Source organism: Stegastes partitus, unplaced genomic scaffold, assembly GCF_000690725.1.
Source record: "Stegastes partitus isolate 25-593 unplaced genomic scaffold, Stegastes_partitus-1.0.2 Scaffold127, whole genome shotgun sequence".
NCBI classification, from domain to species: Eukaryota; Metazoa; Chordata; class Actinopteri; family Pomacentridae; genus Stegastes; species Stegastes partitus.
Genome location: NW_007577858.1, coordinates 422,612 through 449,822, shown reverse-complemented (window position 1 = coordinate 449,822; position 27,211 = coordinate 422,612). Strand labels below are relative to the sequence as shown.

Sequence of the window (27,211 nt, the reverse complement as noted above, 5' to 3'; positions counted from 1 at the left end):
GAATCTTTTTTGCAAGAATGGCATTAGACTTGGAGAATCAATTTTAAGATGAACTGAAGCTATGTTGGTGGTATATGTCCAAACTGCCTATTGTGCCACAAGCCATCAAATTTTAAAATATGGACAGGAAATAATCTCCAGCTGATCTGGCCACTTATGAAATGGCAAACCAATTTCCCCATGGGAACAAATAAATGATCTATCTATCTACCTATCTATCTATCTATCTATCTATCTATCTATCTATCTATCTATCTATCTATCTACCTATCTATCTATCTATCTATCTATCTATCTATCTATCTATCTATCTAATCTATCTAATCTATCTGCCCATCCATCCAAGTCTTACACTTTAAGTTGTTTTTTTACATTGTGACTGTCTGTATGTTTTAACGAGAGAGAAACAACAGCCATAAACAATTATTGAATAATAATTCAGTTTTATATTTTATATAATCCAAGTATTTTTTACCTGTCCTGATCATGTCAGGAGGAAGATATCAGTCTGTCTCTCACCACTATGGTATTGCATTAGTATATATTGTATTATATTATAATATATACTAGTATAACTCCTGGAGAACACAATATGCTCGTGGGAAATGTGGTTTAAGGTTAGTTGTACATAAAGATGGCAGGTTTGTCTTCCTCATCACCAAGACTACAGTAAAACAAACAAACGAAGCTTTACAGGACTTCAATATTTGAGCAGGTGATGATGCTTGTATGCCTTTCACATGGATTCTAATTTGCTCTCTCTCTCTCTGTCTTTTTTTTTTGGATGCTAATTTGCTTGTACACTTCTGGTACCCGTTAATAAGGGGGGAAAAAAATCCCACAACTCTGTATATACATCAATAGACATCACAGCCGTTTTGTAGTCTCGTGGGACGCATCGGTGAGCGCGTGGACTACAAAACGTTCGGGCCATTAATAATGACGCATTTCCTCTTTGCCCCACCGTAGGATTATCTCCCCCTCCCCATTTACACACACCACCACACACACACATGCAAACACACACACACACACACACACATAGTGAAGCCGCCGCCGCCGCCGCTGCTGCTGCTGCTCACACACTGTCCGGCCACTTGGAAATTTCCCTCAACGCGCAGGATATTTGCGATCCGAGGAGCGGGACTGTCGGCTAATGTGCATCTTCTCAGGGCTGCCCTCGCTTTGAAATGCCCCAGTAGAGGACCTGAAGGTAGGTTTTACAACCCGCTAATCGGCTTAATGTGGTGCCCATCTCCCCCGCAAGCAGATCTGTCTGACCTTCTCTCTGACCAGGCTTTCTAATCAAACTGTGTGTGTACGAGCGCAGCGTGAGTCCCAGCCTGCCTCTGGATGGGAGCCTCTCTCACTGCGTTTCAGGAGCTTTTCTTTTTTTTTTTTTCTTCTTTTGAATGGATCTGCGTTAAGTTTGCCGCGATGCTCATTTGAATCAACTTGTGGAGTGTTAAATTGTCGATTTTTTAAATTTGTTTTTTATTGGCGACTGTACAGACCACAGTGCTGCTGCAAGGGTGAGTTTTTGTTTGTTTGTTGTTGCGTTTTTACGCAAAAGCTCCTTGCGCAGGATTCGGCATGTGGAGGCTGTAGCTTTGTGGTGGGTGTGCAGAGTGGAAGGAGGCATGCAGAGTTCACGGAGGGGGCTGCTAAGTTACATTCGCACTGGTCAGAGACGACCAGCCTCCGCCATGTTTCCATGTCAGTCAAGCTGCCACTAAATGCCACAGGCGATTGTTTCCAACTTTTTTTTTTCTCCCCCCTCCTCCCGATTTTTCTCTTTTTACAATGCTGCCAGGGGAAACATGAAAGGCGGCAACCTGTGTGAAGCATGTCACCGCACAAAATGATTCCTGATCATCATGTAGCTTGCAGCAGTAGCAGGAGGAGAAGAAGAAAAAAAGAAGGAGGGATGTATGTTTGGAGTCGTGGGCGTTATTTCCACCTTTTTTTTTCATCCAACGTGTTTCCCACGCCTATGCGCATGTGGTTGCCATTCTCCGGCATGCTTATCACGGTCAAGGTGATAATGGGAGCAGCGTGGTGGTGGTGGGAAGAAAAAATGGAAAAGTGTGGAGTTAATGCATGGGCTCCACTGCAGCAGGTTATGTAGAATAAAACAGTGAGGATGGTTGGCTGCATATCGCCTCCGCTGCCACACCCCTTCATAGACAGACGAGGCTCATGAGATTCTTCCCTTTTCTCCCCCCCTCCTCTGCTCATGTATACATACCGATCACATGTTATTATTACTGCAGGAAATCTCGTGATATCTTCAAATGTGTGCCTTCCTATTTGAGCTGGACGATCACCTCCTATGTGTGTGTGGGTGCGCGCCAAGTTTGTGCGCAAGGATCAATATAGCTACTAGTGTTGCAGTGAGTGGATCTATCAGCAGCCAATGAATTTTAGTGAGCCGGTGCCTCCTGTGTGTGTATGTGTGTGGATTGTGAGCTGCTTAGAAGGCAGCAGACGTGACAGGTCATATGAGATGATAGGGGAGGGATGGGTGAGTGTGTGGGTGAGGAAGGGTGACAGCAGTGGAGCAAGAGATGCCTGCAATGTTTGATGTGCAAGTGAGTTTCTCTGGCAGTTTAATGGGCAAAAGTAAATCCTCTCCTGAACCCCCCCCTTCCCACTCCTCCCCTCACCTCACCCCTTTACACACACTCCTCTTCCCCCCCTCCTCTGGCTGCCTAGACCTTGGCTTGTCAGAAAAAGACACATGACCTTATAGGCTGCAGGCTCCGATGTGTGTGTAATGCTTCAGGAACGAGTGTTCTCCTTTTGCTTTTTGTTACTCATCCTCTATGTATCATCTATCAGATATGTCCCCCTCCCCTCCCACCACCACCACCTCCACTTTCCCTCATCCAAATAAAAATCTATAGTTAATAAAGGTGCGTGGAAAATTGGAGCAGCCAAGAGAATGTCATCGCACCTCCTCAAGTTGCCCCGTGTTTAAAATCTGTCCTTTCAAAATGGCAGCTCCCGTCTAATGAGCCAGGCCTGTGTTGTTGCGTGCTGATCGCCTATGCCTCTGTTACATCTCTGTGAAAATGTCATTTTCCTGAGCCTCTGAGTTACTATCAGCCGCTGCTGCCTTTGCTGCTGCTGCTGCTGCTGATTGGTATGCGGCCCTGCCAGCAGCCACGGCACCGATCATTTATTAAACTGACCAAAACTCTATCTGGCTTCCCTGACATAAAAGCGGCAATCAACAATGCTTTCATTACCTTAGCAACTGCGCTGCCCTTTTTGGAGAGCGTGTTTATGAATCCATTATGCTATTAGTAGCTCTCAAAGCAGAGTCATCAGCAAATTCATACAACTCTTTACAGGGCAGCTGCTCAGTTATTTGGTGCTGAAATCAGGGGAGCTGAAGGAGAAGCGGCGTGACTCACAGAGGAGTTGTTGAGGAAATGAGCTGCACATACTGCCTGTTCACTGAAAGCATAACTAGGACTAGTAGGAGAAACTAAAATTAGCCTTTAATTTATAGATTTAGCAGAGGCTATTGCTCTCTTGGTGGATGATAAAGGAAACAATTGACTGATTGTGACAGTCCCTTGGCATACCTACGCCCATGGGCGACTTACTTTCGAAGGCCACGTGCTCTTGGCTGGACCTTCAAGGCCAATCTCGTAGGGCCTTACTCATCAGCTGCACATGGCTAATTTATTGATCCGCCTCTTTGTTCTGCATGAAAACAGGCCTCTGCTGTCACCACTGACCACAGAGAGGAAGTAATGAGCAACCTATAATGACACTTTAATCACAGTGGTAATGCAGTGGATCACAGGAAGGGGAGCGAGCAGTTTGTGGTTGCCACGCTCAGCCAGGTAGCTCTGCTGTTAGGGAGAAAAAGGAACATCCAGGAAGCGTCATTATCATCTCGGTCAATCGGTGTTATGGGGGTTCAGTTAGCAAGTCCAATTCAGGTTATTAACATTTCCTACGAGAGACTGCAAGAGCTGTTGTAGAGGAAAAGAAACAGCGGGCTTGTGATCTGTGTGCCCTTTTTATGCAAAAAGCTGCATGATTAAGAGGCTTTTTAATGCAGGCAGAGGGAATACAGTGAAAGCTGTTACAAAGAAAGCTTGGTTAAATTACATTTGTCAAACCTGCCATAGCTTATTTGCAAAATTTCTGACTAGCAGCATCCCTTGTCGCTTGTTCCACAGTCGTTCTAAAATAAACCTAATCTGTCTGCTTTTAATGCTGCGAACACCCAGCAAACGATCCCTGCCTAGTTCCCTTGTTTCCCAGAGCAGCTCCCAGCTGGTCACCTGGAATTAATTCTCTGTTTTTATGGATCTTAGAGCTTGAAACAAATGTTTGGAAGCGGTTGCCAGATTGGTAACTAAGGATCTGTGGATGGCTGCCAAAATTGGCAAAAATTATTGGTGTAGTTATGTTGATTTGAGCGATAATGATCCCACATGAGCATGTAATTATGGATGATCATTGTATTGTGCATTTATTGGCAGGGTAAAAAAAAAAGGCTGAGTGATGACCTCATGCAAGCATGATCACATTTGTAGTTTATCAGTCATGTCACGTTGCTGCTCTTGATGTGGAGTTGAAGATGAATGTTTTTTTATTCCTAAGAATGTAGCAGTCTTATTTTGAAGTGTTTGGTCCACTAGCGCCTGTTTGGAGGCCCCTTGTTGGGCCTCGGTTCTCCTCCTTAACTGCCCTCTTTCTTCACCCCAACATTGTGTATCTCAGGTTTTCTGTCTTGAATCAGCAAGCTTGTTTTGCATATGTTGATGTGCAGTGTTGATGGTATACTTTAGCATAATTGTAATAAAATGCTCCCCATAAGTGCTGGAATTTCTTTGGGTGGTGCCGGTATGTGGGATGGGTTCTTTATGGTACTGATGTGTTGTCATTGTACGTTAGATGCGTATATTCCTATCCTGGGTGACTGAGTTGGGAAAATTTTTTTTTACTTTCTTTGTAGACTCATTAATTATTGCATTGAGTCCATTGATCAAAACATGCTGTTAGTTGAAATTCTTGAGATGTGCATGAATTCAAATCCACTTTTTGATGCTATTTATTGACCGCATCGTCATTTAATGAATCAATGTTCTCTAAATAACTTTATGCAAAACAGTTTCCATCATTATTAGCTGAGCCTAGTTTCAAATCGGCTTCGCATGCGTCATTACAGTATGAGTTTTACTAGCTGCTCTGCAAACCGATGCACCAGTTGATCTTCTGTTGTATTTCTGACAATGTAAAGTGTTTACTGTGGTACTAAACCCCACCTGCTGTTGCTACTTTAACCACAGGGGTCATCAAAATCAACTAGGACCTAACAGGGCAACGGGATTTACAGCATTAAAGTTTCATACCAGCTTTGTATTTATAACTAACCGCAGTTTATGTAGTTAAATGTCTTACAAACTGCAGCCTACGCTCATTTTTGGGAATGGTGAGTCGGTGTGATGGTGAGCTTAATGCCAGGGTCTGAGTGGAGGCGGAGGAATGTCTGGCCTAGTTCAAGTTAACAATATCACAGAATTTCACACTTCGTTGTGACCAACCAAGGCATGCGTAACCTTAAACACAAGAGTCAAATCACAAGATTCCAAGCAGGACTTCCTGTGAGAAAGAGGGCCCCTGTGCCTGCTGGGGCAGGATCAGAGAAAACACTGAATCGCTTTTTATGATCCTTCATTCGAGGCACTGTCACAGTTTTTAGCAAAAACTTTCGTATTTTCTTACAAATGTCAATCCTGCACAACAAATGCAGTGGCAATATGAAGAACGGAGCGACCGGCGATGTAGAGATCAGCGCTCAGATTGTAAAAGATGGCAGCCGAGCCTTCTGAGTTGAACTGGTACCGTTGCGATGTGTAAGTTTTGGATGCTGGTTACAGTTGGATGGATGCAGCAGAGGCTGTCTTCTTGGCACATCCCATCTACTTTCTGTTTTTCTCCCACCTCCCACTGAGTTCTCGTTTGCCTGCCTCCCACTCAGTCCACCATCCCATGTACACTGCATCACAAATAGAAGCCAGTACAGTGGTTGCCTTCTGGTAGCATGAAGAACTATTTCTGCACTAGTGGCCTGTGTTAATTGATTGGTTTTAAATACTCGGCGTGATGCAAGAATCGGACATGTTCTGTGTGTATGTATGTGTGTTTTTCTACTTTTTTTTTGTGGCTATAATTAAACATGAAGTATGTTTTTTTTTTTTTTAGGAGGAGCAGTCTGTCTGGACAAATAGGGCCCGGCAGCAGTGTCCATACGTGGTTGTTAGTGTGCTGTAAGTCAGAGGACCCCCAGTCTGGTTTAAAAATACTAAAATTTTGGTCATGCTGAGCAATTTGGAGCAGCAGTCGCCAGTATGGTTGTCATAGAGACGAGGGATGAAAACTCATGCTGCTTACTGCTTAAGTAGGGATTTGAATGGGGTTGTTCATTTGAACTGATGTAATTAAAAATGCAACAAAATTCTTACAGCAATCATGATTACAGATGTTGTTGCATTTGGTCTCATGGAAAAGGCGTGCCTTTTATGTACTGAGATACATGCGTGTTCTTTGCATATTCATGTTTCCTAGTATTAAGTAGCTCATGTGAGGTTGTGAAGAAAAATAAGCTCTTATTTGGTGACACAGGAGCTGAGAATTTACTGTCCTGCCAAACTGAGCTGTCAGCATTTCCACACCTGAAGGAACAGAAGTTCCATCGTCAGTGCAGCGGTTATCCATCTGTGTCAAGACATCTCTGAACGCAGACTGTTTGAACATCACGTCCTCAACAAAAAAAAAAAACAGGCTGAATATGACGTGAAGCTTGAAAGAGCCCTCTGGTAAAATGAGGTGATGTCCTCCTGTTTCAGTTTAGCACTTGGAAATGAATACCAGCTATTTCTGAATTCTTCTTTATTAGCTTCCCGGAAATGCTCGTCATGGGATCTGTTACAGCTTTTTGGCTATAAATGTGTAAACACTTGCTAAAATTAAACTTATTAGCCGGCTATAATTTTAAAACTGCCCTTAGTTCAGAGTGCCTTCATGGCATTGTGCCAATTTTGAACTCGTCATTAAAAAAATCCTCCATCTGGCACGGATAATGTCGACCTTTGAAAAGTGTTAGATTTGTACATGATGAAACAGCTTTGGATGTGGCACCACTGTAAAATGTAGTGTTCATAGTTGTAAGCTGAGCTTATTATTAACATAAATAAATGACAAAATCAGGCAGGAAATGAATGTCCTTCTAAGCTACACAAACATCTGCAAGACAGATCGTTAGTTGTTGGGCCAAATCCAGGTTTACTTTAAAACCTCAGCTTGTGATTTCAAGGGTTTTGGCCAAAGCGAGCCGTCATCTCAACCCTTAGCTGAAAGAGTATCTGCTCTGAAATGTGTTTCAGGTTGCAGCTGAGCTCTTCAGCTATTACAGGACTGCATCTCTGGCAGAAATCCCTGCTGCCATGGTTGCCACCTCGAGGCTCATGCCTCTTAGTCACCAGGGCAGAAATGTAACCTAATCAGGTGTCTGCGCCTCCCAGTGCATAAGCACACCACGCTGAAAACACAGTGTAGGTTGGCTGTTCTATAGGAAACCATGTGTGACCAGGCGTCTCTGTGAATCATGTTACGATGTAATGTTCCCAGTTCTCTTAGGTTTCTGCCTTATTAGATCCTACGTTGCTCTGGGCACTTAAAATTTACTCTCCATTTAGGCAACTGGCCAAATGAACCACAAGTTGCTGTGGTTGCCTAAAGGTCACAAGAGTGCGCCTGTTACATAGAGATTGTTGGTTAACATCTACAGACTGAGACTCTGCAGCTTTGAAGTGAACTATGCGGCTATCTCTCCACTACAGCCACTGTTTTACTTCAGATATACTCAGCGGACAACTCAGTGCCAAATGCTACTTGTTGCGCATATTTTTTTTGTATCTTATCCAAATTGTGTTTGCATGCAGATAACCAGTGGAGTGCTACCGGTGGGAAAAGGTTTTTTATCTATACAGTAGATATCGATTGCAACGTGACGAAAAAAAAAAAAAAAAACCAAGACAAGAGGGGTATAACTTAGTTTGCAAGCAAAAAATAAAAAAAATGTTTGTAGAGCGCATCCAGATTCAATGTTTCAGCCAACCGTAGGCCCACCCTTCTATTTTAAAGATGAGGACATCTAAGTTTCCTCGGCTGCTTTGAAGGCCCGTCAGCAGTTGCTTGTAATTGTATCTATTCCCCCAAGTCATGAACAAATGGCGTTCCCATTACTCAACATGTTTGTTGTTTGTTGACAAATTTCAACATTTGTATCACTCATCAAATTATTTCTGTCCCTGTGACGTTGTGGTTTGTGAAAATAATCCTGTGTCGGAATTCCCCAGGAAGTGAATGTGGAGCAGCGCGGAGCTTTGTTGAGCAGGGCTGAGTGAACATTCTGGGAGTGCTGGAAATGTATCCCCTCCCCTTTGCTCCTCCTCGGCCCTCCTGCAGCCCGGGGCAGCTATTCTTGGTTTTCCCATAAGGATAAATTCTTGCTACAAGTGTTTTGCAGCTAACTTGCATGGGGAGTAACCCCTCTGTATAAGGCCACCCTGCTGGCAGAGGGGCTGAAATGGCCTCAGTGTCGCAGAATAGAAAAGACGAAACGCTCTGGAAATGTGAGGGCGGTGACCCCCAGGGTGGCACTTGCATCAATTCAGCATTCAGATTTGACTTACTTTTCCCCTCCTTTTGTCGTTGTAAAATGTGCATCTGTGCTGGTCTTACATTTGGTTTGATGTGTGCTGGAGGAGGCTTGCCATTAATTCTAAATGAATAGCTTTATGTTAATAAGTTAAACTATGAAATGGCAAATATAAACATTACAAAACCTCACGGCACTGGAGCCCAGGGTAGCTTAAACAGAGACAACTTACATTTCCTTCTTCGTTTCACTATGGCTGATATAGAGATCAAAATTGAAGTAGCAAATAGGGAGTTTTCTGCCTGCTGAACACCACACACCAAGCCATTATTGTGTTAAACAGGTTTCCAATAAGATACCCAAGCCAAGGATGAGGTAAGCCTCATGACATCAGCTGGCCTCTTTTTCTCAAACTGTGAAAAGTTTTCATCAGAGGCTCAGAAGATATTGTTATATAACTGTTTTCACAGGTTGTGTAGTCCTTCTCAACACTATCAAACTGATTAATATAATTGTTGGCATGCCCCTTTAAATTTATATAAACGACTCAGCTCCAGATCGAATGCACTGAGGTTAGGAGAAATGAATGCTTTGGCTTCGTTCTGATAAAGATTTTGTAGTGAAGTGAGTTGTCCTGTGAGAAGACAGTTGAGCCGGGGTGTCTGCGTTTGCTTTTAGCCCATGCCGACCTGATGGTTCTTCATGTATTTCCATTTGTGCCTCCTGTTTTTCTCTGTTGGTTTCTACAGTGATTTGTTCTCTCTTTTGTCATACAACATGCCACGGTGCAAAGTGCATGTTGACAAATACGGCTCCATTACACGCGGTGCCATTTGACCACAAGCGGGTGAAAATGCTTTGACACACAATTTGAGATGGCAGGATGAGCCTTGTCTCACACATCTCCTGTTTGGAAACGATAACAATTTTCTTTTTGTTTTAGTGCGCAGCATGAAAATGTGTTGAGTTAGTTTCCTTCTCTTGGTGTGTGACACATAGCTTTTCTCAGATAGGGTTTTTTTTTTTTTTTTTGTCTCACTTTGCAGCCCTCTCAAACTTATCCAACCTGACACTGCAAAATTCTACAGATGGATGGCACCAGAAATAGCACTTTAAGTGGCTGTTAATGTATGAGTGTTACACAATCATACTGTCAGTGCTCCTTGCCCTTGGCCGAAACCTTTCTGTCTGGAACAGACTTGCTTGCTCTCTCCACCTCTCTGCAATCCTCTGATGCTGCTTGTGGAGGTTGTAGAGTTTAAATAGAGCTATATAAGGGAAACCATTCTTTGTTTATTAGTTATGGGAGAGTACACGGGAGTGCTGCCAGGCCTCTCCGAGTAGAAAATGGGGACAGAAAGAAGAAGACGAAACACCACTCAAACAAAGTGGACTCTGCTATGTGGAGCTGTAAACATTGCTCTTTTTTTTTTTTTTTTTTTAAGGTGGTGAAATAATTGTGGCAGCTGGATTACATTACATGTGGAGAGCTCAGTGTTAATCAAGCAGCTGAAAATAGGCTTTTATTTGCGCACTGGGTTATGGGCAGTGAGCACTAATGCAGGCAGCTGCAAGAATATAGAGGGTTACATTAGCTGGCTGCCAGTGTCTTCTTAAGCCTGACTTAAAGTCTTTATACGTTGAATCTATATGGAGCCCTAACAAGTGGCCTGTGGCGTTGTGAGAAGTTATGTGTACGCCTGTGTGTTTGTGTTACATCTCAAAAACGCTGGTTAGTGATTTGGTTTCTATTTAATGATGGTAACTTTCAAACAATGGCATCCAAAATGGAGTAGATCATGTTGGAGTTGGACATCAGTCACTTAACGTTACTGCAACACAGTGAAGAGAGAAGACGTCAGGGCCACTTAAGAATACAGGCTCTTGCTTCTGCATTATGAGCAAGCCAAACATTTATAGCCTATGACATAATCTTTTTAGTTTCACTCAGAGTCTCTCTCTGATGGATGATTTAACTGTTTACAATTCATATCTGTGTATTAAAGTTACATATTTGTATTTTTTTGTTTTTTAGAATGACTGACAGGTAACTTTACACTGTTGCTTCCTCGAGAATCTGCATAGTCCCTCCTTCACTAGCCACTTGCAACCGCTTGAGCACACCAGCTCACCAGCCACTCTGCTCAAACACTGTCATACTACTTGTGTTCTTCACAGTGGCAAGTTGGAATATTTGAGTTATCAGCCATACATGTTTACACCAGAAACTTGATTGTGAGGAAGAATAATGATACAGATAACCCCCCAGTTTGCAAGTTGACAGGATTGGTTTGTCAGGTCCATCACGTAGGAAGTCTTGAAAGTTTAAATTCATGTTTCCGTCATTGATTTGCTGCAGTTTCAAGGTGGAAATGTTCCGCCTTGGTGTCGGCTGCTGGTTTTGCTCGTACTATATCTGCTGGCATTTAAAAAAAAAAAAAAAAAACACCACATGGACATGTTCAGGTGAACATTATCATGATTAAGTGGACCAATCAAAGTTGTTGCAGTCTGCATCACAGCTAACAGTGAAGTGAACATAGTTGCTGCTGTATACTGTTCGGAGCTGGTTCCCTAAAGTGTGTCCTGAGAAACTTTTCAAGGTGATAAGGTGATGTAGAAATATGTTTTGTTATTGAAACTTTTCCTTTTAACATGTGGCTAAACCTCTGTGAGGTCTCCACTTGTAAATATCTGTGGAAAAGGCATTATATTAACAAGGCTTAGGTTAACAGCTGTGGGGGTGGTGCTAGGTAATAAGTCGCAGTGTTCAGATTTGGTTGTCAGCTTTGTGTAATCATCGCTGCTCACTTTGCCTCTGAATTAAACTGTTAGCTGAATGCACTCTACATGAACTGCATGTGGTTCCATGAGGCCTTACCTTCAACTTGTTGGTGCTTTCTCTCTGTGTAGGATTAATGGAAAGCATGGGATTTGATGCTTCATAAGCACCATATGCTTATTTTGCGAGGCCAATGTTTGCAAACATAATCACTTCTACTCCTAGTTTGAATTTAATTGAGATAATCCATTGTCAGTACGTTCTGCTTTGCCAATTTAAAATAAGATTGTTTATAGTAATCTTCAGAGCTTAAAGTTGGTCAGCACAGTGTTTCATATCGACATGTCTGTGGGGAGCTTGTTCTCCAGCTGGCAAAGAGACAAATGCTGCATTGTCAGATTCTTCTATTTAGATGGACTCAGGCATTTTGTCTTTTAGGCTCGGGGTAAAATGCCAGCCTTGTCCTCAGTTGGGTTACTTATCTCCCCAGTGCAGAGCACACCCCCGGGGGAAATTACCCACCAACCCCTTCATCTCTCTGACAACATGATTGAGTGATGTCTCACCATTTCAGGATTGACTTCCCTGTTTGCCACTAGTGTTAAAGTTGGGCATCTTCCCAATTAGCTACAAGATTATCTGTGTTTGTGAGGCTGGTAGGCAAACACCAGGTGGGGAATTTGTTGCTGGCTGTTCTTAAGGGAATGTTCACGCAGAGACTCGGTCTAGAGTTTGAATTGGCAACAGGCACTGCAAGGATGGTGGATTTAAATGCCAGTTACAAGTGGCAGATGGGAAATGCAATTTCTGTTTTTGATCTGTTTTCCCTGATGTCAAGTGCAGCTTGTTGCCCTGATTGGAGTTTTGTTAATTGTGCTGCCAAGCATTTTCCTTTCATGCAGCTGTGGGAGCAGGTGATCACTCCCGAGTAACCTGGCATCCCTGTGTGCTTCGGACTGCCATGCATTCCACAGCTTTCCCTTCACCCCGCGGGGCCGTAATAAGGCAGCCTGTGTTTACCTGAAGCAGATACACTCTCATCTTTCCTGTTTTTATGGGAAGAGGATTAACATGCAGTGATCGTAGTACAGTGTGGAGATATTAAAGGAGTAGTTACACATTTAAAAAAAAAACATGCTTTCCTGCTGAGCGTTGGATAAGAAGATTAATACCACATCAGTCCATTAAAGCATCACCACTTGTGATGTTAAAGAGGTTGCTGACAGTGATGACTGCACAGAGAATTATCGCCTAACCCTCAACTCTGTGGAGATTTATGTCAAGTTTTAGCTCACTGTCTTAGTTTTCTGGCCGGCAACTGTAATATTTTGTGCAGCTGGCAGGTGTAGAAATCTCCAAAACTTCATTGTACTCTCTCTTTCCAGCACTAAGCAGCAGAAGGACGACGTTAGCAGCTATGTGGTGAACACAGTGGAGCATTTTGCAGCTCAAATGCTAATGTCACTAATGTGTTTCAATTTGTGAAGTGGCAACTTGATGCTAAAACGAAGGGGCACACTTGAGATTTGCTCATGCGGCCGATGTTACTATGTCCCTTCATGACAGTTTGCAATTTCATATCATTATTAATCAAGTGTTTATCACTGGTACATATTATCCACTAGACCTGTATGAAGCCACTAGCTATAGCAGGTAATTAGCTTAGCATAAAGACTGGAAACTGGGAGTATTAGCTACAGTAGCTTTTCTGGCTCTATCCAGAGGTAGAAAAATAAAGTACTAAAACCTCTACATTTTACTAAACAACATGTTGTATATGTTGGCTTGGTTTGAACACAGACAGAAACAACTATAGCAGGTAATTAGCTTAGCATAAAGACTGGAAACAGGGAGTAACAGCTACAGTAGCTTGTCTGGCTCTATCCAGAAGTAGAAAAATAAAGTACTAAAACCTCTACATTTTACTAAACAACATGTTGTATATGTTGGCTTGGTTTGAACACAGACATAAACAACTATAGCAGCTAATTAGCTTAGCATAAAGACTGGAAACAGGGAGTAACAGCTACAGTAGCTTGTCTGGCTCTATCCAGAAAAAAAAAACACACTACATTTTACTACACAACACATTGTCTATGTTTGTTTTATTTGAACACAAAGAACAGCAAGTTGTAGATAAAGGGTTCAGTGCTAGTGGTATGCTATGTTGTGCTAGCTTCTTGCTAGCTCTGGCGTAAGTGGTTTGATTTTCTCATCTAAAATCTGACAAGAAAGCGCGGATGAATGTAAAATTCAAACATGTCAGAGTATTTCTTTCAAAATGTATTAGTTGGAAAATACAAGTTGCGTAAACATAGAGTGCAGCACTGTAAAATACAGTTTACTCTCACATTTAGCATGTATTAGTGCCAAAGTCCTCCTTTTAAGACATTCTTCTTTGTGACTGATGTTATCATCTTCCCTGTAGTAATCCTGGCATGCAGCATATGTTGAATTCATAGCGCTGGTCCCCTCCTTCCCCACTGTCTCAGCCTTCGGTACGGTTCTGGTGTTCCTGTTGAAAGATAAGCCGTCCTGGAGTCGGCCCCAGTCTGCTGACCGAGCAGGAAACAGTAGCAGCCCACCTCCCCTCGTCTGCCTCCCCCAAACCTCAGCTCAGTCGCTTTCCCTCTTTATCTCACCTTTTCCTTTTTTTTCCTCCTGCCACCTGAATCTACCCTTCTCTGAATTCCTCTCCCCCCGTCCTATCTGTGTTTCACCATCCCGCCTCGTTCTCTCCTCAACCTCGCGGCTAGCAAGCACGTCAACACCTCGGCTGCAACCCAGTCACAGGGATGAAATGACACAGGTTGGGCCTTCTGGGCTGTAAATCAGCACAAACATCTGGTAAATGGATGAAGTGTGGTGTATAGATGGACGGGATGTTCACACTAGCTGCGTGACATTTTGAATTTTCCAAATTGCGTTTGTCTGGGTATCTTAAAGATTGACCCCTCATGATTTGCGATGACTGGAAATGGGTCACCGAACCTTAATTTAGCTGGAGTTTAGTGTTGCTGTCAGTCACTTGCATAGACGAGCGCATTATGCTAAATAACCTGCCTGAGATGCTTCATATGCCATCAGAATTATAGGTTTACCACAATGCTAAATAGACTTAAAGAGGATTTTCCACTTAATACATACGTGCATGCTTTCATACTGTAAATGCTGTAAGCAGCATTTTGCACCATCTGTTTTTTTCCCCCAATTGCGCTTAAGTACATTAGATTATTAGAGTAATCAGATAATGGCTGCGCATTTTGCATTTTTGTTTTGACACAGATTATGTCACATGTCATGACGTGTAGTTTAGCCTACAAACCTGTTTTTAAGATATTAAAATGGCTGACCAAGACCTGATTTCAGGAGGGATTTTCCACAAATGGAAAGTGTGTTAGGTTACATGATGCAAAGATAAAAAATCTGTGAACCAGGATGATTGCTTTCATGTTTCATGCTATAAGCTGAAGAGGATAGGATTTCGCAGAAATGTAATGGTTTGAGGCTGATATATGGGGACTTGTTGAATTTGAATGAATGAAAAACTTGAAAATACAGCTGCAGAAATTTGGCTCTATGATTGGACCGACATCAAAGGTCAGTTTTTCGGCTATTGAAATTCCCTGGTTCGTTCTCTGTCTTCACTGGACGACATCTTAAAAGCGTGTGCGCGCCGCTCGCTGTCTGGTGTGCCTTCTTTTGCCGTCTGACTCTCCAAACAATGCCGAGTATTTAATGTGTATGAGGTGAATTGGGAGCGGCTCCTGCCTGCTCCTAACAATAGAACTGACAAGCAAAAGGGACAGGCTTTCACTTTACAGACAGCATGGAAAAACTGCGCTTGGAGTCGCTGGATTGTTCAGCCACAATAGGCAGTCGCAGCGCTGTAAGGCAGTTTACCTCCCATGTCATGTTTTTCTTCTCCTTCAGTGTCCCTGAGCCTCTGAACAGCCACCAGCCTGGTTTTTAATTGGTTTTCCCGCCTGTTTGTCCGGGCTTACCTGCCTGGAATTGTTATCACGTCAGCTTGCCCTGAAATTGCAGTGGACCTTTTTTTTTTTTTTTTTTTAAAGGGGCTTCAGGAAAGTGTCACACCCAGAAAGGCACTCATCCATTTAGAAAACCTTGGTGCAAAAGAAACTAATGGAAAGATAAGGGGTGACAGTGCAGCGCTTATGCTAATTAAAATGTATGTCAGTTCATATAGTTTTTTTGGGGGGTTTTGAGGGCCAAAGCGGCTGCAGCTCCAGTAGCAGAGCGTTAAATGTCTGCTTGCAGCTGTCCACCCAATGAGCGGATTAGAGGACTCCCATATCTGCACGGCTGAGATGCAAAAGAAGATTAGGTCGGCAGCTCATGAAGAGGGTTGGTCCATCCTAATCTGCATTGCTGCCAGACTGAGACATGGCTTTTTAAACTAGGCTTTGATGATTTATTGTATCTTGTAAATTATGGACTCACTTCTGTGGCTTCCTTTTTTTTTTTTTCCCTTTAGGATGATTTTTAAGAGCGAGCACATTGGCTTCTTGTCCCAACCAGCAGAAGAGGCAGCTCATTATGAAGTACAATGTGGCAACAAAAAAGTACCCTCTAATGAAAGCAGTTACTGATTGTATTCTCTAAAGAAACTAATGCAGCATTCTCACTAGTTGTGATGCCAGTTTTGTTCATGCGGCACTATTCTTTTATTGTTATTGGACCTTTGTCAGCGATACTAGTACATTTAGGAGCTTAGCAGCTCATCTGTGTTCCACTACAGCAAACATTATCACCACAAACTGACCCAATTAACAATGTATAGTACCTTTTAAAATACCCCAACAGTGACTTAAGTCATTCCTCCCCCATTATTCACACACTGTATGTGATGCCAGCTGGAGTATTGTAGCCAACTGCTAGGTTTGAATTTTAATCCACACGGAGATCTCAGCTCCAGGTGTTGTCGGGCTTCATGCAAAGTGACTGGGAGGTGTAACCAGAGTGCAGTATCTATCATACACTGGGATGGAGTGCGAAAGTGGGATTCAATTCAAGCTGCTTCGCTATGCCACGACCGCTTGGCAGCTGGCGTCTCCACGACCAGCGCAACCCGCTTGAAACACTGGACAAGGGCCCAAATCTTCAGCTTTGAAAATCAGCGAGCTTCTCTGGAAACTTTTTTCTAGAGGGCGAGTAGGGCAGGAAGTGAATGATACGAAGTTATATTTAATACTTTGATGTTGCATCACTTTAAAAAATATATATATATATTGTAGCCTGTTTGACACCAATGAGTGTGCACAGCATGATTTGAAGCTTTTCTGCGAAGGATGCTCCCTTCAGCTCTTACGATGCTGAGACAAGAAGGATGTTGCCGATATGACCTGCCTTTCTAGGTCAAACATTTTAAGGGATTTCACCATGGCAGCCAAACCTCCAGAGACAGATGGTGGTTAATGAGTAACTGGAAGGGACAGGGTGATAATTCACAATAAGTGAAAGATTTACGTTAAAAAGTGCCGCTCGTAATGACTAAAGAAACCGTCAGCTGCCTCGCATTGATGTTATCGCATCCCGAAGATGCGCTTCACGACATTATAAACACCTTAATGTATTGTTTTTATGATGGTAATTTCAATTCTGTGCATAATTCTGTTTCATGCAGGCTTTTTTGTTACAGTTTAATTTTCACGCAAGGGTATACCTTTTGTCATTTTAGCTTTTTATTGTTAGCTCAGATGATGAGAAACAGGGCAGACCTGCCATCAGGAACATTGTAAATGTGTTTTTCTTGGACTGTTTTGTAGAATGTAGCCTTTAGAAAGCACTCACTCGAAATGGTATGGCAGTTTATTTGAAGAATATAAAGAACAACTCCTATAATCCACTGGTTTCCAATTTTGTGTCGCCTATTTTACATTTATTCTTCCTCAGTGTTAGTTTTACATTTTAATGCCTGACTTTTATAAGCTTGAGATGTGAAAGTAGGTTGTCTAGAATTCTATCTTTCTTAGCAAATGGCCGGCCTGACGCGAGGTTTTAATGACGGCAACGAAGTGTTTTTGTTTCTATGCGCTTGTCAGAAGCCTATGAAACTTTCACTTCATTTCGTCCCACAGAAGTGTACACTGTCGCTCGGATGAAGAGCAAAAGGACATGCACATGCGTCATATGGACGTTTACACAGGAGGGCCTCTTACAAGCTAAGAAAAAAAAAACCCAAGTGTAAACCACATGTAAATCACAAATGTAAACACATTGTTGCGTCTCTGCTCCCACCCTCCTCCACTTCGCTGGATGGGTTTGATTCCATTCATGGAACTGGGAGTCGGCCCGAACGGGGACGAGGGTCTGTGTAATTGAATTAGTGGCCCTGCTCCCCGCCTCCCTCCCTCCCTCCACCACCAGCAGCACCCCCCCCACCCCTCTGGAAAGGCAGGACTAATCATTGAGAATCTCTGCCCTCCCAAGAGAGGCTTGAATGGTTGCCTTGTATAGAAGAGAGACGAGAGGGGCTCTGTTGTGTGTGTCTGTCTGCTCGAGTGTGTCTGCTTGAGTGTGTGTGTTTGTGCATTCGTACCTATTTTTGTGAGTAAATGTGGCCGTGTGGTGTTTGATTTCCAGAGATTGTCTATACCTGGACCAGATTAAATGGTGTGTCTGGACACGGGGCTCCCGACCCCCTCACCTCTGATGGGGAGGCTATGTAACAACTTTGTGTGTGTGTGTGTGTGTGTGCTTACGTGTGTGTGTGTGTGTGTGTGTGTGTGTGTGTGTGTGTGATGTAGAGCAACAGCTGTTCTCCAGATGTCCCTCAACTCCCCAAACAGGGGCAAAAAAGAAATAATGGAAAAAAAAAATCCTAACCCCAAAAGAAGCGTAGATGAGGCCCTGTATTTATAGATTGTTTTTGTTGGAGACGTGATGTTTTTTCATATTGCAGTAACACACTGTGTTTTACTGTCTGTGAGTCTTAAATTATTTTATATAGATTGTAAGAAAAAAAAAAAATCCTCAGATCTTGTCCACAGTGTATAAACTCTCTGTTACAGAACAAAAGCTATTCGCGCATTAATATACCTAAAATACCAAAAGTAGAAGTACTCAATATGTAAAATGGCATATTTCAGAATACTGTGCATATTTAAATTATAATTCCTGATGCATTACTTTAATGTTGGAGGTGGTAAAGATGATTTAAGTTCCTTATATAGTTTATCTGCTGGGTAGCTTGTCCATTTCCACTCATGGTTTAAGATTGTTATCAGTCTGTAGTATTACATTATTGTCTGTTTCTGGATTATATTCTGTAATAATAAACTAAATCTGCAAAATGACAAGCGACTTAAGTTATCACATAAATGTTGAGGAGAAAAAAAAGTATAAATTGCACTGGAGTAGAAATGTAAATTAGCAGGAAATGCAAATAGTGAAGTACCTCAAAATTGTACTTGAGTAAATGTACTTAAGTACGTTCCACCCCTGATTATTTCTCTCGATATACGCAGTATTCTGTATTATTAGTACGTTAATTTTGTTGTTGTTGGCACTGCTTCTGAACATAAGAAGCTGTTGAATTTTTGCAGTCGAGCTCCACCAACAGAATAGTGCTGCTTATCTGCAGTGCATAAAAGCAAACCTTATCGGCATACATGCCTAAAAAGATTTTGTGATTTACTATTTTATTTAAAAATCCACAGCTGCTTTTAGGTTTTGATCAACAGAGGGTAACAGGAAACATCATTAATACCCCTCTTTTCCAGGTCAATGAATGACTAGTATTCGATTTTATTTCTTTTCGAGCACAACCTCCTGCTTTTTTGATTCAGGATGGGATCATTTGCTGCAAAACTCGACGGCGTGCTTTGCTGGAAATAAAGCGTATTGATCACCCAAACGCAGCAGGGGCGCATGATTTGTGTTTAGAAAGATGGGAGCGGTGCGCTGCTGGGTGCTGGTAAAACCTGATGTCATTAACTTTAAAATCATTCAGTCTCTTCTCCTGTTTGTGACATTACTGGAGACTGGAGCTGCACTGAAAGGTTATCTGATTCACACTCGTGCTTGATTTACTCATATATTTTGCAGTTATGCCTGGTATTATGCTCACTAATAAGCAATGTTGCATGACTTCATCCCGTTTTCTATTCTGATTTCTCTATAGGTCTTATTTTTCTAGAGGCTAACAAGCTGTATATGACGAGCACAGCGCTAGACGGGTGGCTCTCAGTGACAGGGTGGTGGTTAATAAGTCCCCAACCCACCCCCTCCGCTGTATTTATCAAGCCCAGACCCCGTGGACCCATTTAGATAATTGCACATCAGGATCTGCTACTTATCCGTGACAGTGCTGGAAGACACCAGACAATTAGTTAGTGGGTTTCAGTCAATCTGCAGTGCTGAGATGTTGACCATGATGTAGAACTTTGAATCCTTCTACAGAAAGCCAGTAGCAGCATCATCAGCATCGAGTTTGTTTTCCTCTCGGCACTGCTTCTCAAAATTCACCTTGTTTCTCTGGCTGAATTTGTCAGTCGTGTCTGTGGTTTAAAGGAGCTGTTTACAGGAGAAAGGGTAACCCGGCTTTTTGGCATTTTGGGATTTTGGGGATTTTTGGGCTGCAGTGTTAGGTTTCATTGAGGCAGTGTTGTGAGGCTGATAGACGAGAGGACTGCTGATGCTTTGGGGGGGTGGGGGGGGATGATTGGATTGTCCTTGATGCTTCAATTTAATGCTCCAAGGACGTGGTTCAAGAGACATTTATGTCCCAGCTGAACAACGGCACCGAGCCAGTTGTCAGACTAATGTGTGCTGAATTAAAGGATGTTCAAGTTGTTGGATGGATTTCGGATGATGATAGGCTTCGATGTACTTGGCAGGGAATTGGATTTTATGGATCTGTGGCCTAACTAGGTTTACGAGATGCCGGATTTCACCGGTTGTGGTGCATCAGTTGGAAAATGTTGGGACAATTGCAATCTACACCTGCGTTTGTCATAAAGTAAACACATATAGTGTCATATTTAATGGACAGATTAGAGAATGCTTCAGCTGCTTTAATGTGTCTGAGAATAATGCACTTCCTAGAACTATTCCTTTAAGAGAAGCAAATCTGTATACTAAGGTTGTTTGTGCAGATCTCTAAAGAGTTTGGGGAAAATGTGGATGGGAATGCCTCCCCTCAGCGAGCAGCTGCCATTGATCTTTGAGGTGGCCTGGAGCAAGGAACTCAGCACCCAGCCCCCATTAGTTGTAGCGGAGCTGCTCTGTGGCAACAACTGTGTGCAATAAATCAGGTTAATACAATGAATTCAAATTTCTCTTTTTGCTTAATGGCTGAAATTTCATGTTAATGTGCCATAGTGCTGCCTTATTATTGTATTCCATCCTCACACACTCATACACATATCTTCTGTAAAAGATATGAGTTGCTGCTCTGACCTGTGTGTAATCCAGCTGTGTTTGTACTGTTTGATGTTGAGGCATCATAGTGAGCGGTTTTATTAAAGCCTCATTTTTGGGGCTGGAGGAAGGTGTTTCCCAGGCACCATATTGTCTGACCTGTCCCCACTCTGTCCTCTTCTGCACTGTGTTATTAATGAAACTGCAGGACGGATGGAACAATGAAGTCCCGAGTGGCATGTTGCACTTCTAAAGGTTGAAAGCAGCGATGTGCCCCACCTCTGCAAACCCCAGGGGTACCAGAGGAGTTTCCCCACTTATTCAATTTCCCCCCCCAGCCTTACTTCCTGTCTTTTTTTGTACGACTGACTTGGCAATAACAAAAAATATCCTAAAGAATAAAGTTTGGTTTTTAAGCATACAGCTGCTGCTGCCGCTGTCTGCGGTCCTCCCTGCCCCCACCCTCCACCCCCAGGTAGTGTTTCCTAAACTAAGCAAGCTGGATTTTGCTCAAAGCAATCCCCCTCAGGCTCAGAGGAGAGAATTACAGGAATGCAAATGTCTCTTAAGTTGCGTGAGATAAGGATTCTCTCTCCTCAAGTGTGTTTTGTTTAATTCGTGTGTTCACATTTATTTTCCTTGAGGCGGTTTTAGTGCTTTCCAGTGATTCCTTTTGCTGTTTTATTGTAGTTTGATCTGTGAGAAAGTTTCTCTCACATTCTGAAGTGGGTTTAATATAAGGCTCTGTTAATTGGCACCTAAATAACCATGTATTATCACAGAGCACATAAACATTGAAGACCACAGTTTAGGTAACATTTAATGTATAACACTATAATTTGAATATTAAAGTAAGACTGGATCACACATCTTGTTACTTTGCCATTATGGGAACTCTGATTATCTGAAATGTCAGTTCCTGTTTTCTTTATAATTAAAGTGGAATTCACACATCGCCTCTTTACAGGTCTTAAAGGTCTTGAGTTTTTTTTTTTTTAACCCTCTTCAGCAATTATAGAAAGTCTCACATGTCCTCAGAGTGTGTCTTTTCATTTTTCTGGATCAAAACACTGCAAAGATGGTTTATTTTACAGCGACTGTATCACTCCTGTTTTGACCTTGTTCTAAACATTAGTACGTGCAGCAAAGCAGCTGCTGTCCACACCCCCTTCAGGAAAAAGACTCTCTCTGTGATTGACAGCGCCGAGCAAAAGAGTTGACCACACGGCAGGCAACTTAGACGAATGAGCAACTCGGTACCTGATGTGTGTGTCGCTCATGTGTGAACATAAATGATTGTGGCAAGAGTTTAACTCAAACACACTAGACTGTAGCTACCACTACTGCTACTGCTCAACAACTTATCAACAAACTGAAGTGGAAATGTAACGCTGGACCTGTGGACAGAGCAGACTACTTGGTTGATTGTGTACTTTTGCAATATATATATGTTTTTGTGATCAATGTTAATTGTTGCTACCACACTACAGTTTCTAATACCCTGCTTTATCATAAGACAGAGGTTATTACTTCTGGTTCCTCTTGTGTTGATGTCAGGAGTTAAACTTGCATACACACTCACAGTGTGCGTCTCCAGACTGTAAGAAGGTGGTCCAGGCTTTTTTAAGAATCCGGTACAGATGGCAGACCCTGTGCGTCGTAAACCTTTGCGATTGCTCCACTCATATTGGCCGTATTGACTAGTGACGGTGGCTAACGTAGGCTGCCTTAGTCACTACTGGCATAACACACTGGAATCTCTGAAGTTGTTGGCATTAAAGTTGAAGTGTGGTTAATGTGGACTCCACATTTTGTCAAGTGAAAATAATTCTTAGTGAAATACTGGCAAGTGACCTAAAAACTAATCTAAGAACTAAATGAAAAATGGCATCAACACAAGATTGCCGTTTGACCATGACTGCATTCAGTGCCACTTCCCTAAACCGTTATTTCTGCTAATGATCATTCTTTAATTGGGCATTTATCAATGTAATGTTTTTTTTGTTTTTTAAGTCCTTATTGGGACTTGAAAAAGTGAGTCATTATGTGAATAAGTTTCCTCCCAGTTAGAAACCTAAAACCTTTTTCACCTCCCTGCCAGTGTGAGTCAATCAGTGACACTCAAGTGATGTGTTGTTGCTGCTGGTCGCCTGAGCAAAAGCCAAGCTATGAAGGGGTCTGATGATTAAGCAGGTAATCAGAACTGTTAGCAATGATTAGCGCCACTAGTCAGCGTTGGCATTCATCAGAATGCTTCTGTTTGGACTTGCCCTCTAATTTTACTTGGTAGCTCTTTGCTCTTGGATGTATTCATTGCCGGATGAAGGTGCTGTTTTCCTGTGAAATGCACTTTGCTGGTGTGAAATCAGATCACTTCAGCAGCGTGCACGTTTGCATGGCTGGTGCATTACTGCACAGTCTTCTGGAGTGTTTGTGAGAATGCGAGTGCTGATGTAACTGCAGTGCGTGCAAAGCCTCCCGGGGGAGAGAGGACCAGCACGACAGCGAGAGCCCACAGTGTGTTGCTTCTCCCTGCGATGATCCACCTTTAGAGTGTCTCTCAGTTGTCCCCCATCTGTCCTCCGGCCTGTCGGCGGAGCGGCTGCAGCTCGTGTCATTAACTCTGGCCATGAGCATTATACTGTACAGCCTGGACAGGTGTAATAATCCACACTGCCTATTGTGAAATATTGTAGTCGTCCTGCTATTGATTATTCCAGTCCAGAACATTTGGAAACTACAGCAAAGTGCCACATACACAACTACTGGATCCAAGAATAAATGAACTGTGGCTTTTAACTCGTACAAGTAAAAGATGCTGGAAATGAAATTTAGGAGACATAATTATGATTCTGCTGCATGATTGAAATCTGAATCATTGTTTAATATAATGTAATTTTTAAGTCATCAAAGTAATGATTTCAGTGAGACTGTACAACATTTTACAACGTCTTAACAAGTTGTTAGAATGATTATTTGGAAGCTCATAATCCTTTCAACTGTTGGAGAGTCCAACTGATGCTGGGTTTTTAGGGCCAATACTAATTTTGATAATGAAAACTGGCTATAATGTGGCAATAACGACAACTATTGCCCACATATCTGACTGGGTGAAGCTCGCTCAGGGTTCAGAATGAGCCTTTGAGGTGTGACTGTACATGACACTAAGTGGATGAGTCCAGGTACAGTAAAGGTGATGAGTCTGTGTTACCCTGTCTGACAGAAATCTATACATTTATCTGATATTTCTGACCATTTGATGAACAACATTCTCTATTTTGCAACAGAAACACCAATTAGGAAAACTGGAACACACACAGTTCTATTTTCAGTTCTTATCATTTTGCTGTTGGTGGTTTGCCTTTGGTGCTGGCTAAAACCTTTTCACGGTTGTGCCAAATATTCTGCGATGTAGAAAAAAAAACATTAGTTGACATTAGCTGCTAGAACTGACCAAAAGCACAAAATAAAAGTCTTGGCTTTTAATTCATGTGCCCCTCTCAGTGAGTGAAAAATTATTTAGGAAATGAGCAACACTTTATAATGGTTTAATATTTGAAAAGGTATTAAACTGTGTTTTTTGCTGTTTGTGAGATCTCTACAATAAAATGACCCATAGCTGGTGATTCGTTAACATAAGTCTTGTAGGTATTTTTACAAGCCCTTCATATCATTGTTATGAACTCAAAATTTACTGTCAGGATGATTAGAAATAAAAAAGGCAGTTGAAGCTTTATTTAATTATTCTTCTTTGGTTACATATCATCAAATGAAAGCGTCACAGCTGATTATTTTCTTGCATTCCCCTCTAGTTGCCACAAAACAATGAGCAAGGAGCAGGTTTCTGTGTTTTTAAGCACCTTTGGCTGCTTCTGAAACCTGCAGCGGACGTGGCGCTAACTGTAGCTGATTCAATAGACGTCCTGATAACGATGCTGTTCCAGACTCTTTCCAGAAAATCTGTGTGGAGTAAATATTTGCCCTGAGCCCTACCGAGAAGGACCCAGCACGTAGTTCAAGTTCAGTCACCAAGAGCAAGTTTAGAAACCGACTGATAATGTTTCAGCATATGTACGACCCGTCATGTGACATGGAAACAAACTTCAGCATATTTTATGTGTTGAATTATTCACCGGCGAAAGCGTAATATGATATATTATGATTTAATAATGTATGTGTTGCCTGTACAATATGTTCCCGTCTGCTTAGGAAAATATTGTTTGTCATGTGGGCTGCGTGCTGTTTTTGGATGTCTTCGTTTTGTGGAGAAAATAATCCTCTAATTCAATTGTGATTCCAGGTTTTGATGGATGTGCTTATTAATTTACATTCATTTACTTAACCAGATGCTCAAATCTGTACAGCAGCAAGCCTGTAGTTATTTTCCATATCATAATTATGCTTTGAGTCTATCTTATCCTTATGTTCTGCCAAATATGGCGCTTTACAAACACCTAAAAATATATTGCAGAGTATTTGCGCCTGGATATTTTAATGGAGCATGAACACTCCTGCTGTGGTATCCATTTGTATGTGAAGCAAAAAAAAAAAATGTAATTATCTTTGCATGTCAACCGTCATGTGTGTATTCTGTACATTTGTCTCACAAAGGTCCCTTCTTTGTTTTGCAGCTGTGAAGATCAGCGGACATCCAAGGCTGCATTGTCCTCAGCAAAAAGGTAAGAGGCTGCTAATGGAGGCAGGAAGACGCGGAGTGACAGAATGGCTTTTAAGGCTTCTGTTTGGACTGTCGCTACAGAGACTGGAAAATGTCATTACAGATGATGTGCAGCACCACTTATGCATGAAAGTGACGCAGCTGAAAATGTGTGATTTCCGTTAAATTGAATTAAAGTGTGAAATCACACATTTGAATAATTGTAAAAGAAGCACTCTTGACTGTATGTTGTAGCTTGTGTTGAATCAGACTCGGAGGGAATGAAATCATCCCGTTTGGCTGCACCTGTTCTTGTGTCGATGCGATGCTACGATGTCCTGCCTCCATAGAAATTCACATATCGATGTTCCTGGTAGTTGGGTTACACTAAGTATGGCTGATACTGTAATACTGTACTCGGCTATACTGGAGATGTACTGTCCCCCATCAGTGGCACACTCGGTGTACGGTTACATGCGTCGTGTGCTGCATGTGTGTCCTGGCAAGACTTATCAGGATAAGGAGGAGTAGTTCTCAGCTGCCAGGGAGCCTCATGGAAGCGTAGAGGAAAAGATTTTAGGGTTTGGTCCTGCAGGCTCTTTGCTTTTCTCTGCTGCTCTTAACTGCAGCAGCTACAGTTTCTCACTATTTTCTCTCACTTATATTTTGATGTTTTGTCAGTTTGTTTCCTTTTTCTGTCTTTATGAGTCACTCTCTTGACTTACACAATCACAGGAATGCAGTGGAAGCTGGGCGATGGACCCACGTCATATGCACTCCACCTGTGTAACTCACTCTAAATTAGCATGATGCATCAGTGCTGGCAGCTGCTTAAAGTAAACCCTCTACTTCCGCTCCATTTGTGTTTACCCAGCAAGGCAGAGTGTGTGTGTGTGTGTGTGTGTGTGTGTAAGCCACCTGATTCAAAGCTACTTGCCAGGTGGACTTTAATCAATTATCATGTGGTCTTGTTTTGTGAGGACACAAGAGATGATGTTCATTACACTGTAAAAAATAAATCTGTAAAACATTGTAAAATATAGCAGTAGATGTGCCAGGAAAAAGCAATGAAAATAAGAATATTTTTAGCATAAATTAATAGAAGTGTAATCTCATGGTCACTGTAAAAGATCGAAGTATTATTTATAAGAATACTGATTTTTGATGTGTGTACTATGTACTGTTTTTTTTTTTATTGTCAACATGCAAGTCAGCATCTTTTCAGTGACTTTACTAGATTTTATCTGTAATTCAACAAAACAGGGGAAATCTGTAAAACACTATGCAAAAAGAGATTTACCATTTTTTTTTAAAGTAGGTAATCTACATAATTTTTCTTTTAAATAATGGCTAATATCAGTAAATATACACACATGGACAAAATTGTTGGTACCTTTCAGTTAATGAAAGAAAAACCCACAACGGTCAGAAATAACTTGAATCTGACAAAAGCAATAATAAATAAAAATTCTATGAAAATTAAGCAATGAAAATCAGACATTGCTTTTGAACTGTGGTTTAACAGAATTATTTTAAAAAATAAACTCATGAAACAGACCTGGACAAAAATGATGGTACCCCTAGAAGACTGAAAATAATGTGACCATAGGGACATGTTCAATCAAGGTGTGTCCTCTAATTAGCATCACAGGTGTCTACAAACTTGTAATCAGTCAGTCGGCCTATTTATAGGGTTACA

The 27,211-nt window shown here is 41.9% G+C and overlaps 1 protein-coding gene across 1 annotated transcript in view; it reads left to right on the top strand.

Moving 5' to 3' along the window:
• The first annotated feature begins 1,033 nt into the window (after window positions 1–1,033).
• Window positions 1,034–27,211, top strand: part of tln2a (talin 2a) — a 104,685-nt gene continuing 78,507 nt past the window's right edge. The window contains exons 1-2 of the mRNA XM_008278574.1: window positions 1,034–1,213; window positions 25,487–25,534. The gene's annotated coding sequence lies outside the window, so the exon portion shown is untranslated. The remainder of the gene's footprint in view (window positions 1,214–25,486; window positions 25,535–27,211) is intronic.